The sequence below is a fragment of the Elaeis guineensis genome, chromosome 8 (genome assembly GCF_000442705.2).
Source record: "Elaeis guineensis isolate ETL-2024a chromosome 8, EG11, whole genome shotgun sequence".
NCBI classification, from domain to species: Eukaryota; Viridiplantae; Streptophyta; class Magnoliopsida; order Arecales; family Arecaceae; genus Elaeis; species Elaeis guineensis.
Window position 1 is genome coordinate 34316020 of NC_026000.2, and position 18874 is coordinate 34334893.

The following is an 18874-nucleotide window of genomic DNA, read 5'->3' on the forward strand; positions in this document are numbered from 1 at the left end:
GCAATTTTATGAGAGATAAATTCCAGCTTGAAGGGCAACAGACTCCTCTTGGAGTTTTTCATGTGAACTGTTTAGTACTTTCTTTATGTGCAGTTACTGTGACAAACTAGCATCCTTTTAAATCTATCTCTATAGACCTTTATTTTCAGAATATATGATGCTTCTCCAAAGTTTTTTATAAAGAACTTTTTAAACAATCAAACTTTCACAGAAGTCATCATGGGAATGTCGTTTCTAGTTTGAAGGATGTCATCCATGTACCGTACGAGAAATATGACAGGCTCCCACTAATTTTCTGAACACGCATGATTTTTTCTCATTTTTGATGAAACCAAATGATTTGATCGCATCATTGAATCGAGTATTCTAACTTCAAGATGCTTACTTTAATCCGTAAATGGATCTTTACAGATTACAGACCTTGTGATCTCCATCACTGGAAGTGAAACCCAAAGGCTGCTCTATATAGATATCTTTCTGAAGATATCCATTCAAAAAGATAGTTTTATAATCTATTTACCATATCTCATAGTCATGAGCTACCGTAATAGCAAGCAGTGTTCAAATGGACTTCAGTATGGCTACTGATGAAAAAGATATCTTGATAGTCAATGCCTTCATGCTGACTATAATCTTTAGCCACAAGCCTAGCTTTAAAAGTCTCCATCTTTCCATCCGAACCAATCTTTCTCTTAAAGATCTATTTGCATCCAATAAAAACTATTCCTGTAGGTGGATCTACTAAGGTCCAAACCTGGTTGGTATGCATTGAATAAATCTTTGACCTCATCACCTTCAACCATTTTTTAGAGTTGATGTCGACATCATCTCGTCATAGGTTTTAGGATCATCAATATGGTCCATGTCACCCATGAGGAATGTTTGCTCTACATACTTATCAGCATATTGATGTACCTTTCAAGAGGATGTGAGATCCTAGTGGATCTAAAAAGTGGAATGGATTCACAGGCTCTATAACTCATTACTTTTAGTAATTAGATGGTTGATTAGCTCAATTTGATTGAGCAATGAGGTTCTGATCTAGTCTAATCAAATAGATTCAATTAGATCTGATCCGATTAGGTTATAAGATGACATAATCGCTAAGAAGATTGATTTTGATTTGATCAGGACTTGAGTTTGATTAATTTCTAATTAGATTAGATTTAATTGAGTTAGTTTGGTACCTCATTAGATTAGGTTCAATCTAATCTGATTTGGTCGGATGATAATAAAAATTGGATTGATTACAAATTCAAATGAGTTTGAATTTCAAACCCTAGCGCCATCTCATCCCACCCCTTCTCTTCTCCACACAGAAATTGGTTTTGCATGATAAATTCCCATGCCAAAGAGATGTTTGTATTACAAATTCAAATGAGTTTGAATTTCAAACCCTAGAGCCATCTCATCCCAGCCCTTCTCTTCTCCACACAGAAATTGCTTTTGCATGATGAATTCCCATGCCAAAGAGATGTTTGTCACCCACTCTTAGAACTCCAAAGATGAGAATAGATTTTCTTTCAAGTTGAATTCAAATCTGGTTTGAATTCAAGTTTGAAACAAGATAGGGATAAACCTAAGTTTGAATTCAAGTTTGTAATTCAACCTTGTTCCTATCCATTCGTGGATGTTGATTGTTAAAACCACTTTGGTTTCATGTGTGAGAAAAGAGAGTCTTTTCATCGAGAGAAATCAGATAAGGGGCATGAAAAATTTGAGCGTGGGTTGTTTCTTTGCGTGGGGTTTTGGTGTGGGTACCCTAGAGTTCGGTCTAGGATTTGGGAAGAGAAAAAAGAGAGTTGAGAGAGTCTCATCTCTACCTTCTTCCACATGTTTTTGTCCTTCTTAAAGCCTTCTTCTCAAATCTGAAAGAGTCTGTGTGATCCAAAGAAGAAAGCACTCAGCCATCAAGAAAAGTCTTCGGCGAGCTAGCACTCTCGAGGAGATGATTAGCATTAGGGTTTCGTGTGGACTTACTGTAGAGGCCAAATATGCTGTGCGGCTACTATGAGGCTCAATGAGAACCTTATACTATATTTACTCAGTTACAAGATCATCAATCCATGCAAGATATTGAGTTCTGAACTTAGATTTACCATAGATATGATCTACAGTATAGCTTTGATAATATAGATTTGATCTATGTGTTTTCAATTTTTAGTTTTTTATGCATAATATTTCTATCATAGATCCTAGTGTAGGTGGTTTAATGATCAGATCAAATGCATGATTAGATTAGTATGATTAATCTATAGTTATTCCATTGCTATTTGTTTCAAAAGTTATTGAAATGCATGCATGAAACCCTGTCGGTTTTCTTCAATGGTATCAAAGTCCAAGTTCATTATGACAAGATTATATTTGCATATTAGATCTAACATTTAATTTCTTTCTATGTGATATATTAAGATAGATCTTAGTAGCCTATTACTCAGATTGGTTTGATCATCTGGCCGTCCGATCATAACAGCAAGTAGAGTTTAAAGACCCTCTCCTCCATTCGATGAGATTCTCTTATGAGTGTTGAGATACCATGTGATTATATCTCATAAAAAAAAATAACAAAATATTTTAGATTAATTTAGATCTGATATTTGATACATTAGATCTAAATTAATTAATTTATTATCACACGATCTAATATGAAATATCATATCTAATCAATTATTGATCGTACTTGCTGATTTTTTATGCTAAAATCTAAAATCATAAATAATTTTGATCTGATTTTTCATGCATTTTTTATCTATTTTTTGAATAAATTTTTAGATATATTTTGAACAAATTTTCATGCATTTTAGATCTATTTCAAATAGATTTTGCAGAAATTTTTTGAACATATTTCAGATCTATTTTAGCATGGGTTGTGGTTCTATTTTGAATAGAATTTTTATGAAATTTCATATTAGTTTAGAACCAGATTTTAATTCATATTCAGATCTGAATTTTTGAAAAGGTTTTCATAAATTCTTAGATCTAAAATTAATATTTTATATGATATAAAAATTTAGGTTCAAATCTAAATTATTCTATGTAAAATCATATTTAGATTAATCTAAAAAAGATTTCATAATATGAAACTATTTCAATGTCTAATGATCATACACTTAATTAAGAATCAAGTTATAAAAATTAAGAGATCTCGATTTGAGAATCGAAGATCTAAGATATTTCATAAATCATAGGCAATGGGTTAGCTTGAGTTAGATCTTTTAACTGAGTTAGATCTAAGGTTAAAATCAAATGTAATATGGACTAATTAGAGAAATTGATTAAATCTAATCAAAGTTGAATTAGATTAAATCAGAATTTTCTAGATCAAATACAATAATTATAGTTGGTTAAGTCCATATCTTTGATTAGACCAAATAGACTTGATTGTGGCTCAGTAGTTGAGTCCAAGTCATTAGGCAGATAAAATCAAAACTAATTAATCAGTTGGTGTCTCAGGTAAATCCGATAGTTCTGATCAGTAATTTTTAATTGACAGCCACTTACCTTATCATTTCGATGGTGTCTAAGAAAGCTTGATAGATCCTCCCATCGATCTCACTTACTTGACCAACTTGGTGAATTATATTTTGATTAGATCACTTAGTGATTTGAGTTGACCCATGCTATTAAAGTTGATCAATAGACTGATCTAGGTGCTCTTGAACCAACCTGTCTTTATTCTTTTTATGCTTTGGTGAAGTCAGTGGGAGGATTTTTGACTACTGATTAATCTATTTTTTTTATAAAATAATTAACTAAATTTTTTAAATTATTAGATCCTTAAAATGATAATATTATGGAGGTAACAAAGTCATAGCCTCCTATTAAGGTGGATAATAATCGATCTGATAGTCTGATAATCATTAGAGGCACTACACACCTGGTGCTTATCTGCTATTAGAATTGTCATTCATAATATGATGATTCAATTATACTTTCTAATAAATGATCAGATTGATCAAGCCATACTCGGGCCTGATCATTCATTAGTCAGATGCATTAAATTTTATCATATTAATGATTGGATCTAACCAGGACTTTCAGTGGAGGTGCCACATGCCTGCTAAAGAAGTGCCTAGGGTGAAGTTAATACTAGAAATTATTTGATAAAATAATTGATTAAGAACCTATCTATGGTGCATAGGGGTTAGCCGAGCTACACTCGGACCTATGTGCAGTCTGTGTGGATTTTAGTACCTACTAAAAAATTAAGATAATTCTTTGAATTGAAAGTAGAGGCTACCAATTCGTATAAAATAGTGAGAGAACTTTTAGACTAAGTCTTAGTCTTTAGGCTTAATTAATTCATATACTAATTGATTCTTATTTTTTTTCAGTAATGGCTACCACTTTGTCGCTCCGATCACTATTGGATGGTGATAAGTTGATAAAATCTAATTTCGATAGATGGTATCAAAATTTAAAGATCATCTTGGAGTACAAAAGGATCCTGTATATTCTTATGGATCCCACACCAGAGCCTACTCCGAATGCTCGTGATGCGATCTGAGACACTTACCAAAAGTAGCTCAACTACCATACTATGATATATTGCATCAAGCAGGTGTTAGATTTGTGCCCTAAAAGTTAATTGTTGGCTGACACATTATGTAATTTCAGGGCTTAAACTTATACTTGTAACTTTTCATTATCAATAAAGGGCTTATTCTTCCCATCATATTTATATGTCCATGATTTATCTTAAAAATTAACAAAGATAATTTTTTGTATATTCTTAAAGTATTAAGAATTTGAGACATACATTAATTAGTGATTAATTTTTAAATGCTCTCGATCAAAGGATCGTCATAGAGGATAGTGATCAATCCATTCGAGATTGATGCACGATTCACCTCTCTTATGGGCAAATGAGTCTTGGGTCTACAGTGTAGGAACACTGGGGTGAAAGTGCGGGTGGTTGTTAGAGAATAACTTGTACTGAGCGTGACCAACACAAGAACTATATAGATGTCTACTCACTCATCAGTGGTCTTCTCGATACTGCAGTAGTGTGAGTGGTCTTTTGACCTGCGGTATCATTGGCTATTCGCAGTGAGGCTACTGAGTTTGACTGCATATTTTCTTAATCCCTAGCCATTCAGATCCTTACTATGTATGTTGGTTTCAGTAAGTTCAGGCTCGTTGTTTGGAGTAGCATACACTTAGAAGGAATCTATCGACCTTGATAGAAAAGGAGAAGTCCTATGTAATTTGCGAGACTGAGTTCAGAAAGTCTTTGACCAAAGTAAGTGTGAATACTAAAAAAGAGTTTTCACGAGTTCATAAATAAACTCGAGTCGAGCCAATCTAGCATATGATTGACAATGGGTCTGCGAGTTCTCCATGACCTCCGTCAAATCAGGACTCACGATAGAAGGACTGAATCATACGATAATTGCACCTAGGGGTTCGTTCTTTCATTCTACTGGATTATCATTATATACTGCTAGGTATCACTGATGGATTGTGAGACTCATCAGGCATCATCTTGATGATCGATAGCCCTCAAAGGATAGAATTGAAATTGTTCCAATCCATCAAAAAGAGTTTCGATGATATTGTGATGGAGATCTCAATATATCTCACTACTAGATAGAATAGAACTTATGGATCACACATTAAGGAATTTAATCTCAAATTTGCCAATTGAACTTATGAAGTTTCAATTGGGTTATAAATTATTGAAATCCTATTAGGTTTATGAGAACCATACTAGCACATGGTTAAACCTAATTCTTCTCGGGACTTTGATTTGATCAAGTCCATAGTCTTGAACCTAACCTATATCTATTTGGGTTTAATTGAACTCTTAATTGTGAGCCCAAGAGGATTGGATAATGTCAATGAGTTGGCATAAATTATCCTAACATTATCTATTTATTATCTCCTAATTATCTTTAAGTGTGCATGTGGAATAGATGAAAAGATGGGAGGTGCGTGCTTCTCCTTTTGGCAAGACCAGGGGGCACCAACCCCCTGGATATAGCAAGAGGGGCCCGCCCCCTTCTTGTGGATTGGCATGGAGGAGAGAGAGAGGATGTGGTCCCTCTCATATGTCAAGAAACCCCTAGGGGCGCCAAGTGTTGGGCCCCAAACTACCTGACTTATATTCCATGGGGCACCCTTATACCTACCTAAAGGGGCTGATAATATGCCAATTATATCTGATTTTATTGTAAAAAAATTAGATTAAAAAAGATAAAAGATTCTTATGAGATAAAAATTTATCTTTTTAAGATAATTGGATTCCTCTTTTGAGTCAGGGTAGTGCCTATATAAAGAGAGTGTCTCTAAGATTTCTTAGTGATAGAATTTTGTCAAACCAAAAAGTCTCCCTCTCCCTTCTCCATGCCTCCCCTCCTCCCTTTCTTCTCTTCCACACCCAAAGGTTGGGTGTTCCACTTTCCACATGCCAAGAGTAGAGGTGCTTTCCATCTACAGTGAAGAACAAAGAGAAGAAGAAGAAGGCTGCAGATCAAAGAGTTGATCTCGCAGTCTGGATCAAGAAATTGATCTAAGTTCTAAGGCTGAGATTCTACTTAGAGAAAAAGAATCTACTACGAGAAGATCAGTTTGAGATTAATCTCGATGGATATCTGTAGAAGTTGAATATGTGTGCGGCTCGAGCATCTATGAATCCGTGATCATTGATAGCAGTGAATATCTACCTGCGCTAAGGTATTAAGATTCGATCTCATACTTACTTTTAAATTTTAAATTATATATTTGTTTTTCTTTCGAGCTTAGATAGGATTAGATTTGATCTTATGTATGTGGAGTTAAAAGATTTAACCTGTTTGTTTTTCTGCTATAGTCAAAAAGAGTTTTGAAATGTACACATGCTGCCTATCTGATTTTCTAACAGTGGTATCAGAGCCACAGATTTTTGAAAATATATATGATCTAATTTTTTTATTAGATCTAAAAATTTTAATAATTTAAAATCAATCTTGTATTGATATAAGGTTGTTCTGGTATAGAGTTTATCCTCTATATTGCAAAGGTTGTCCTAGCACAAGATTGATCGATTTTGAAAACTATTTTCAAAGTAATTAAATTAACTTTTTAAATCTAAAAATTAGCATATATGATATATTTAATTTTAAGTTTAGATCTAAAATTAAAATGATTAACAGTTCACATCAAACTGATATAAGGTTATCCTGAAATAGGGTTTACCCCCTATATTGTAAAGATTGTTCTAGTTTGATGTGAATCAATTTTTTAAAAAAAATATTTTCAAAATATTTTAATAATTATTTTAGATCTAATTATATATATATTTGATATGTGTAAATTTAGTTTTAGATCTAAAATTTGATGTATATGTGATGCATATTTAATTGAGATATGAAATTACATATATTTGATATTTGATATTAGGTTTAGATCTGAAACAGTTTCAAGATCATAAGCCACTAATTGTATGCAATGAAACATAATCTAAATATTATTTTTAGATATGAAATTATATTATTGCATATGGGTATGAGTTGAACAAATTAGGTATAATGATCAAACTATAATTAGATTTAATTGATTAGATCAGGCTAGAATTCATTATCGATTTTAAGCAGTTGATTGAACCTAATCGATGGTTAATTAGGATTAGATCAAAAGAGCTAAAGTTGAGTTTGTTGTAGTTGATCGCATCGATTCACATTTTAATGTGAGTTGATTGACTTAAGATCGAATTTGGCTCAGTGATTCGGATCCATTTCAATAGGATAATTTGATCGATTCTAATCAATCAATTCGATGTCTAAGACAAATATTTAGATGGTGGTTATTTAATTGGTTCTGTTATCTGACCTAATCAATTTTGATTGATATCTAAGAAAGCAATGGGAGACTCCACACATCTTAACTTATCTGATCATCTTGAGAGATTTAGTTTCATATTAGGTTACTTGTTGACTCGAGTTCACCCATGCCGACTAGGCTGGTTAGATATGTTGATGTGCTGACCTAATTTAATCAGTCAGATATCAGATCTGCTGATTTAGAAGAGACCTGAATCTAAATCTCTCACTAAATATTAGGTCTAGAGGTCTTCCATCATTGTAGAGATACAGGTGCCTTCCTGGTATTGATCATTCTCGACTGGTTACAGTAGTTCGGTTGCATCGAGAAGGTACAATCACTCTATTGACATTTGATGTCTCGGGATAGAAATAAGATTGGATCCAATAACTATTAGGTGAGGGTCTCAATGATGGTTTTATGCCTGCGGTGAACGATGGGTCTGACTTAACTAAGAAATGTGTCAATAACTGTTAGATGAGGGCAAAGACTTTAAGACCAAACCCACTACATCTTGCTTAGTGAAGCAATGGATAAATTATTGTCCAATCATTGGTCTGTACTCACCAATAACTGTTAGATGAGGTGTGTATAGATTAATAGAACTGCAGTACCCACTTGAAATGATCGTGTATAAATTTTGTTTCTCCACCCGAGGAGTGCAGAAAATTTGAGAAAATAGTGGGAGCCTTTGTTTGTGTTTAAAGTCTCTAGAATAAATAAATTTATAAGTATAAATATCTAACTAGAAACTATTCTCTTTGCAGATAATCATGTCGAGTTCCAACCTTTTAGCCTATATCTTGATACCAATAGGTTGATCGAGACCAATTACAAAGACTGGCTCCAAATCTGAGAATCATTCTCAGCTTCGAGAAACTCACCCATGTCCTAGACTAGAAAGCACTTGTGTTACCTGCTCGTCATCTCCTGATCAATGAGGTGCACTTGAGAAATGGAAGGACGAAGATAGAAAGGAAAAGTGCTACATTTTGACGTTCATGTCCAATAATCTTCAGTGACAACATAAAGATATGAGGACTGCCAGAGAGATGCTGACTCACCTGCAAGAGTTGTATGGTGAGCAGAGTCGCATAGCTCATTTTGAGGTCCTTCAAAAATTTTTAGAGGAAGATGTGTGATGGGCAGTCCATCAATGATCATTGTTTGACAGAGATCAAGGACATAGAGGAGCTTCAGAAGCTCAAGATGAACATGGACAAGGAATTGCAGGTGGATATGATCCTTCAGTCTCTTCTTGATTCATATGGATAGTTCATTATGAACTACCATATGAATAAAATTGATAGCACTTTGTCTGAATTATTGAATATGCCAGTAACAGCAGAGGCATCTTAAAGAGTTTAAGGGGTACAGTTCTGACTGTGGAGCGGACTTCCTCCAAAAGAAAGTCTTCTTTTAAGAAGAAGAAGAAGCCTGTAAAGAAGCAGAAGAATGAGGCCAAGCCCAAGAAATAGTTCCAAAGAAAATGACGATAAGAAAAAATATTTTCATTGCAACATCGAAGGCCACTGGAGAAGAAACTACCGGCCTACCTAGCGACTGTCAAGAGCAGGAAGAATGATGGGCTTTCTGAAGATACATCTGAATTGCTCGTTATTGAAACTAATCTAACGATTTTCTCTTCTTCTAGTTGGGTTCTAGATTCTGGTTCAAGTGCTCATTTGTGCATTTCTATGTAGGATCTTGAAGAAGTTAGGAGGCTGAAGAAAAGTGAGATCACTATCTGGATCGGCAATGAAGCAAGAATTACTGCTATAGCCGTTGGAACCTATCATCTGCGACTACCATTAGAACTTAGTTTAATTTTAAAAACTATTATTATGTACCTGTAGTCCGTAAAAATTTGATTTCTATCTCTGTGCTGACATATGATAACTATAATTTTTATTTCAATAAAGATATGTGTTTAATTTATTTCAAAAATAAAATTATAGCACATACTTTCTTGATTGACGATCTTTACTATTTGCATATGGATGGGAGTATAAATATTAATGAGCAAGTTGTGAATACCGTAGGATCTAAAAAACTTAGAGATAGGATTAGCCAAAAGTATCTATGGTATCTTAGGCTAGCCATATTGGAGAGGACAGACTCAACAAACTGAGAAAAATGGTCTTCTTGGACCACTGACTTTCGAGTCTTAACCAGTTTATGAATCATGTCTTCAAAGAAAAATGGTCAAGCTGCCCTTTACAAGATAAGGGAAAAGGGCTACTGAGATATTAGCCCAGTACATACTGACATGTGTAGTCCATTTGATGTACAAGCTAGGGATGGCTATATCTACTTCATAACCTTTACCAATGATTATTTATGGTATGGGTTTGTATATTTGATGTATCAAAATCTGAAGCTTTTGAAAAGTTCATAGAGTTCAGATATGAAGTAGAAAAATAGACCTGAAAAATCCATTAAGGTTCTTCAATCAGATCGAGGAGGAGAATACCTTAATGGAGAATTTCGGACCTATCTTAAGGATAATGGCATAGTCTATATTGGACACCTTTAGGGACACCTCAGCTCAACGGGGTATCCGAAAGGAGGAATCGGATCTTATTAGATATGGTTCAGTCCATGATGTGCTTCATAGACCTTTCTGTCTTTCTTTAGGGATATGCTTTACTTTCTGCGATTCATCTTTTGAATCAAGTTTTCTCTAAATCCGTTCTTGCCATACCATATGAGTTATGGTATGGTAAGAAAATAATTTTACATACCTCAAGATTTGGAGATGTTCAACCCATGTCAAGCGATAGCAGACGGACAAGTTAGAGGCAAGATCTTTAGGCTTGCTTTATAGGGTATCTTAAGAAAATCATGGGATATTACTTTTATCTTCCTGAGGATCACAATGTGATTGTGAGCCATCATACCGTATTCTTGAAAAAAGAGTTTATCTAAAATAGAGGCATGGGAGAAAGATTGAGCTCGAAGAGAAAGTCTCTGAAGAGCATCGAGTCCAAAAACCTGAACTCAGTAATGAGCCATTAGATGTGATACCTCCTCCACCTCATAGATCAAGTAGGGTCTCCATCCTCCTGAAAGGTACTCAGATATTCTTACAGAGGATTTAGAAGAAGTATTCCTTATGGGAGATAGAGACATCAAGAATGATCCCAAAATCTACGATGAGGCAATGTTAGATATAGACTCTGAGAAATGGATGGAAGCAATGAAGTCAGAAATTGACTCCATACATTCCAACCAAGTTTGATTCTTAGTAGATCTACCTGAAGGTATTGTACCTATTGAGTGTAAATGAATTTACAAAAAAAAAAAAGATCGGATGGTAAGATAAAGACCTATAAGGCAAGGCTAGTCATGAAAGGTTATAGTCAACGTGAAGGCATTGATTATCATGAAACTTTTTTGCCTGTGATCATGCTGAAATCAATCTTACTCTACTTACGATAGCAGCTTTTATGATTATGAAATTTGATAGATGGATATGAAAACTATCTTCCTAAATAGATATCTTGAAGAAGATATCTATATGGAGCAGCCTCTGGGTTTCATGTCCAGTGATAGTGATCACAAGGTTTGCAAGCTACAAAGGTCCATATATAGACTCAAGCAAGCATCTCAGAGTTGGAACACTCGCTTCAATGATGTGATCAAAATATTTAATTTCATAAAAAATGAAGATGAGCCGTGTGTGTACAAAAAGGTTAGTGAGAGCACTGTCACATTTTCGTATTGTATGTGGATGACATCCTCCTGATTGAGAATGATATTCCCATGCTGACATCATCAAAGTTTAGTTATCAAAAGAGTTCTCCATGAAAGACCTAGGAGAAGCTTCCAATATTCTTGGTATAAAGATCTATAGAGATAGATCTAAGAGAATGATAGGATTCTCACAGCAAATATATATTGAGGAGGTGCTGAAGAGGTTTAGCATGAAAACTCCAAGAGGGATCTTTTGCCCCTTAGATATAGCATTATCTCTCTAAGACGATGTGTCCTGACACATCTGAGGAGATCCAGCATATGAGTAAGATCCCTATGCTTCAGTAATAGGGAGCTCATGTATGTCATGTTATGTACACGCCTTGATATAGCCCTTGCCATGAGTGTCACGAGTAGATATCAGGCGAATCCAGTGAAGAATACTGGATTGCTGTTAAAAGCATCCTTAGGTACTTGAGAAGGACTAAGACTTTGATGTTGGTCTTTGGTGGATGATCGGAGCTAAAAATTGAGAGATACATGATTTAGACTTTATGATGATGTCGATGATAGAAAGTCTACATTGGGATGCATCTTCTTGTGTAATGATGGTGTGGTTAGCTAGAAAGTTTCAAAAGCTGATCATTGCAGATTGACCATGGAAGCCAAGTACATCGCCGCCTTTGAAGCTGCTAAGGAAGCTTTTTAGTTCAAGAAGTTCATTGCGGAGCTGGGTGTGATGCCATCAGATGACATTGCACTATACTGCGATAATAACGGTACCATAGCTCTGCTAAGGAGCTCAAGTCTTACTAGAAGTCCAAGCACATAGAGTGATGGTTTCACATCATATGCGAATATCTCGAGAAAAAATTCATGAGGTGCAGAGAGTTGACTCCGCGCTGAATGTGGGGACCAGTTGATCAAGTCTCTCATCCAGCAGAAGATCGAAGTTTACTTTGAGAAGATGGGTCTTAGGTATATGGTCAATTGCTTTAGGTCAAGTGGGAGTTTATTAGATTTGTATCTAGAAGTCAATTTTGGCTGACACATTATATAATTCAGGCTCAAATTGTACTTATAACTTTTCATTATCAATAAAGGGCTTATTCTTTCCATCATGTTTATGTGTCCATAATTTATCCTAAAAATTAACAAAGATGATTTTTATATATTTTTAAAGTCTTAAGAATTTAAAACATACATTAATTAGTGGTTAATTTCTAAATACTCCTGATCAAAAAATTAGCATGGAGGATAGTGATCAATCCATTCGAGATAGGTGATAGTTCACCTCTCTTATGGGCAGATGAGTCTTAGATCTACAGTGTAGGGACACTGAGGTAAAGGTATGGGTGGTTGTTAGAGAACAACTTGCACTGAGCATGATCAATACGAGAACCATATGGATGTCTACTCACTCATCAATGATTTTTCGATGCTACAGTAGTGTGAGTGTCTTTTGACCTGTAATGTCATTGGCTATTCGCAGTGAAGCTACTGAGTTTGATTACATATTTTCTTGGTCCCTAGTCATTCAGGTCCTTACTGTGTATGTTGGCTTCAGTAGGTTTAGGTTCGCTGTTTGGAGTAGGATACACCTAGAAGGAATCTATCGATCTTGATAGAAAAGAAGAAGTTCTATATGATTTGCGAGACTGAGTTTAGAAAGTCTTTAGCCAAAGCAAGTGTGAATACTGAAAAATTTTATGAAATTCATAAATAAACTCGAGTCGAGCCAATCTAGCATATGACTGACGATGGGCTCTAACAAGTTCTCCATGATCTTCGTCAAGTCAGACTCATGATAGAAGAACTGAATCATATGATAACTGTATCTAGGAGTTTATTCTTTCATTCTACTGGATTGCCACTACATACTGCTAGGTGTTACTGGTGGATTGTGAGATTCATCAGGTATCATCTTGATGATTGATGACCCTCGAAGGATAGAATTAAAATTATTCCAATCCATCAAAAAGAGTTTCGATGATATTATGATGGAGATCACAATATATCTCACTATCAAATAGAATGAAACCTATGAGGTCATATATTAAGAGATTTAATATTGAATTTGCTAGTTAGGCTTATGAAGTTCAATTGGGTTAGAATTTATTGAAATCCTATTAGTTTATGAGAACCATACTAGCACATGGTTAAATCTAATTCTTCTTGGAACTTCGATTTGATCAAGTCAATAGCCTTGAACCTAACCTAAATCTATTTGGATTTAATTGGACTCTTAATTGTGAGCCCAAGAAAATTGGATAATGTTAATGAGTTGGCATAAATTATCCTAACATTATCTCTTCATTATCTCCTAATTATCTCTAAGTGTGCATGTGGAATAGATGGAAAGATGGGAGGTGCCTGCTTCCCTTTTTGGCAAGACCAGGGGGTGCCAACCCCCAGGATATAGCAAGAGGGGCCCGCCCCCTTCTTATGGATTGGGGTGGAGGAGAGAGAGAGGGGCCACGCCTTCTCTTATATGTCAAGAAACCTCTAGGGGTGCCAAGTATTGGCATCCAAAACTACCTGACTTATATTCATAGGGCACCCTTGTACCTATCTAAAGGGGTTGATAATATGCCAATTATATCTGATTTTATTGAAAAAAAATCAGATTAAAAAAAATAGAATTTTTATGAGATAAGAATGTACCTTTTTAAGATAATTAGATTTCTCTTTGAGTTAGGATAGTGCCTATATAAAGAGAGTGTCTCTAGGGTTTCTTAGTGATAGAATTTTATGAAACCAAAAAGTCTCCCTCTCCCTTCTCCACACCTCCCCTCCTCCCTCTATTCTCTTCCATGCCCAAAGATGGGGCATCCCACTTTCCACATGCCAAGAGTAAAGGTGCTACCCATCTACAGCAAAGAACAAGAGAAGAAGAATGAGGCTACAGATCAAAGAGTTGATCTTACAGTCTGGATTAAGCAGTTGATCTAAGTTCTAAGGCTGAGATTCTACTTGAAGAAGAAGAATCTACTACGAGAAGATAGTTCAGATTGATCCCGATGGATACTCGTAGAGATCGGACATGTGTGCAGCTCGAGCATCTATGAATCTGTGATCATTAGTAGCGGTGAATATCTACCCAGGCTAATGTATTGAGATTCGATCTCATACTTGTTTTTAAATTTCAGATTATATGTTTGTTTTTCTCCTGAGCTTGGGTAGGATTAGATTTGATCTTATGTATGTGGAGTTAAAGGGTTTAAACTATTTATTTTTTCAGTTCTTTCAAAAAGAGTTTTGAAATATACACATGCTGTCTATCTGATTTTCTAACAATAGGTAGCCATGAACGATGAGTTCAGCTGCAAGTTCAAAGATACTCAGTCAGAGGAGATGTCATAAAGTGTTGAACAAATCCTTCGACACTCCCGATGATGTTGAGAGGCACAAAATATCTTGTGTCATTTTCAACGCTTGGATGAAGGAGGGGGAATCAATCATTGATTATATATTATACATGATCGAGCGGATCGAGCGTTAGAGCAAGCTCGATTTTTTCTTGTATAAGCAGCTGGGGAAAGATGAGATTCTGAATTTTCTACCAAAGTCTTATCTCCCCTTAGTCATTATAGAATGATTAAGCCTGCAGTCAACTATCATATTTTGCTAGGGATGCTGCAGACTTTTGAGAATGATCACTAGCTCCATAAAAAATCGATGAATGTAGTGGGAGGGTCTTGTTCGGTCGGGCGTCATCATTTTAAGAAAAAAAGAAGAAGAATAAAAATAAGAAGGTACAGCATGCTGGGGCATCTAAGCCCAATTAGATCAAGAAGTCCAAGTCTGGCTAGAGTCAGACATAGTACTTTACTGTAAGAAGCAGGTCATTGAAAGAAAAATTATCCTCTGTACATTGCTTCCCTTGATCCAAACAGACCGAGTAAGAGAAAGAAGCAAGTAGTTACTAGTCAAGGTAATTATATGATAACACCTTACAACTTCTCTATTTGTGATACTATGTCCTGGATATTAGATATAGAAAGTCTTATTAATATTTATAATTCATTGCAGGGACTTTAGGTTGGTAGAAGATTTGGAGACAATGAGAGATTCTTGAACATCAGAGATGGAAGATCAGTTCTAGTTTTAGCTTGAGGAATTGTCAAGCTTGTTTTTAATTCTTATGTCATTATCTTGAGTGATTGTCACTATTGTCCATCATTTTTATTGAATATAATTTTTGTAGGCCTTTTGGCCATGAATAGTAATAAATTTTCAATAAAGAATAATCATTGTGATATCATTATGAATGGTGTTATGGTGATGAATGAAGAAATAAATAATGATATTTATACTTTATCATGGTCTGTTAGTGTAATATACACGTCGAATAAACACCTTAGATTAGATAATATCTCTGATGTCTATCTTTAGCATTGTAGGCTAGATTATATTAACAAGAACAGGATAAATAGGTTGACTCAAGAGAAAATGCTCAAAATCAATGATTGTGAATCATTACTGACCTATAAATCCTATCTTCTTGAAAAGATGACTAAGTCACTTTTTACTGAAAAAGATGAACGAATCAGTGAAGTTCTAAGTTTAGTGCATATTATGTATGTGGACCTATGAACACGTGCTAGAGATGGGTATTACTATTCATTATGTTCACTGACGATCTATCGAGGTATGAGTATGTCTATCTTATGAAACATAAGTCTGAATCATTTAAAATATTCAAACAATTTCATAATGAGATTGAGAAATAAACTGAAAAGAGTATTAAAATTCTTCGATCAGATAGAGGAGGTGAATATCTCATCAGTAAGTTTTTGACATATCTAGAAGAGAATAAAATTTCTCTCAATAGATCCCTCCTAAGACACCACAACATAATGGGATATCTGAAAGGAGAAATTGAACTTTGTTAAACATAGTTCGATCCATGATGGACTTTGCAAGTCTACCATCTCCTTTTAGGGATATACACTCGAGTTAGTTTGTTATATACTTAATAAAGTTTTGAGTAAGTCTATAAATAAAACCCCATGAAATGTAGACAGGGTGTAAACTAGTACTCTCTTACCTTAAGATTTGGAGATATCTAGCTTATGTCAAACATTTGAAAATAGATAACCTCGGATCCAGGTCTGACAAATATTTATTTATTGAGGATCTAAAAGAAACTAAGGATATTACTTTTACCTTGCTGATGAATAAAAGGTATTTATCAACAATAAGATAGTCTTTTTGAAAAAAAAATTTTTGATGAAGGAACTAATGCCACTAAGGTTAAACTTGATGAAGTTCGACAGGAAAAAGAATCGACACAAACAATTGAACCTACTGAACCAAATTTGATTAGATCAAATTCGAAGTCTATTGTAGAGGCACATTGAGAGATCCAATAGAGTACTGCATCAGCAGGATAGATACTATGATTTCTTGATTTAGGACGGTGATCCTGTTGAACTCAATGAGAATAATGAGGATCTAATCACCTACATGGATGCCATGCAGAGGTCTGACTCCAATAAATAGCTTGAAGCCATGAAGTCAAAATGGAGTCCATGAAGATCAATGATATATGGACACTCATTGATCTATCTGAAGGGATAAGACCCATAAGGTGTAAATAGATTTTCAAAAGAAAAAAAGATGCAGATAGGAAGGTAGAGACTATAAAGTCCATCTAGTTGCCAAAAGATATCGTCAATATTATGGTATTGATTATGATGAGATATTTTTTTCTGTGACCATGCTCAATTCCATTCAGATTATGCTTGTGATAGCGGTATATTTTGACTATAAAATCTGATAAATGGATATCAAAATTGCTTTCCTAAATGGAGAGCTAGAAGAAGAGGTGTATATAATACAACCTGCAGGGCTCACATCCACAAATGAATCAACAGTATGCAGGCTTCAGAGATCCATTTATAAATTGAAGCAAGCATCATGAAGTTGGAATATGCATTTTGATAAGATGATCAGAACATATGGCTTCATCAAGAATGAAAAAGAATCTGCATATACAAATGGACTAATGGTTCTGTAGTTGTATTTCTTGTTTTATATGTGGATAGTTGAAAATGAATCTCTGCATTATAGAAATAAAGTTTGACATTATCACAGTTCTTCATGAAGGATTTGAGAGAAACATCTATATCCTAGGGATGAAGATCTATAGAGATAGATCTAAAAGTTGCTTGGGTTGTCCCAATCCACGTACATTGATATCGTGCTGAAATGATTCAGCATGAAGAATTTTAAGAAAGACTATCTCTTGATAGGCCATGAAATTTCTCTCTCTAAAAGAGATTATCCGATAACTCCTTAAGAGAGAGAGCGTATGAGTAGAATTTCATATACCTTGGTAGTGGAATCTATTATGTACATCATGACATGTACGAGATTGGATGTGGCATACTCACTAGGGATAGTGAGTAGATACCAGTTTGATCTAGGTGAGAACCACTAAAGGTCATAAAAATTATCTTTGAGTATTTAAGAAATACTAAAAATCAGTGGCTCATTTATAGAGATTCTGACTTAAAACTTATGGAATATACTGATTTAATTTTCAGTCAGATCATAATGACATAAAAGTGTATCGGGATACATATTTATCCTAAATGGTGGAGCAATCTACTAAAAAAATTTCAAGTAGCACACATGGCCTATTCAGTTTGTGAGATGGAGTACATCATGACTCCAATGTGCAAAAGAAGCAGTGTTGTTATGAAAGTTCAACGGTGAGCTCAGAGTGGTACCCTCCATTAATGGTCCTTTCTGCTGTACTGTGATAGCACTGGAGCCATAGCTCAATCGAAGGAATAGAAGTTCCATCAATGTACCAAGCACATTCTGCATCGCTACCGTCTTATCCAAAAGATCATGGATCGAGGTGACGTCAAGCTTCAGAAGATCGATAGAAAAAAGACCCATTTACTAAAGCCCTTGGAATCAAGGAGTTCGATGATCACAAGTGGAAGATGGGTATTCGATATTATTTCGATTAACTTTAGTTCAAATGAGAGTTGTTAGAAAATATATCCTAAAGTCAATCGTCAATCTATTGACGATTGAACTCATTGTAAATTATATATGAATGATTTATTAATAAATTTTTTTTGATATTTTCATCATAAATTATGCATCTTCTTTATTGACTCATGTGTTATGATAAAGTTCTTAAAACTATTTCAATCGATAAAGAAAGATTTATCATGCAGTTCTTAAACTAGTTCATGACTAAATGATACGTTATTAACTAAGATGATAATGTTCATCAAGTGTAGGTCGTTATATGCCATATGGTTGGTTATCCTTATAACTAAGGAGTATGAAGATATTGATATAGCATGCAGGTAAAATATAGGAGTACATTTCACTAAATGTGATCTATCTCGAA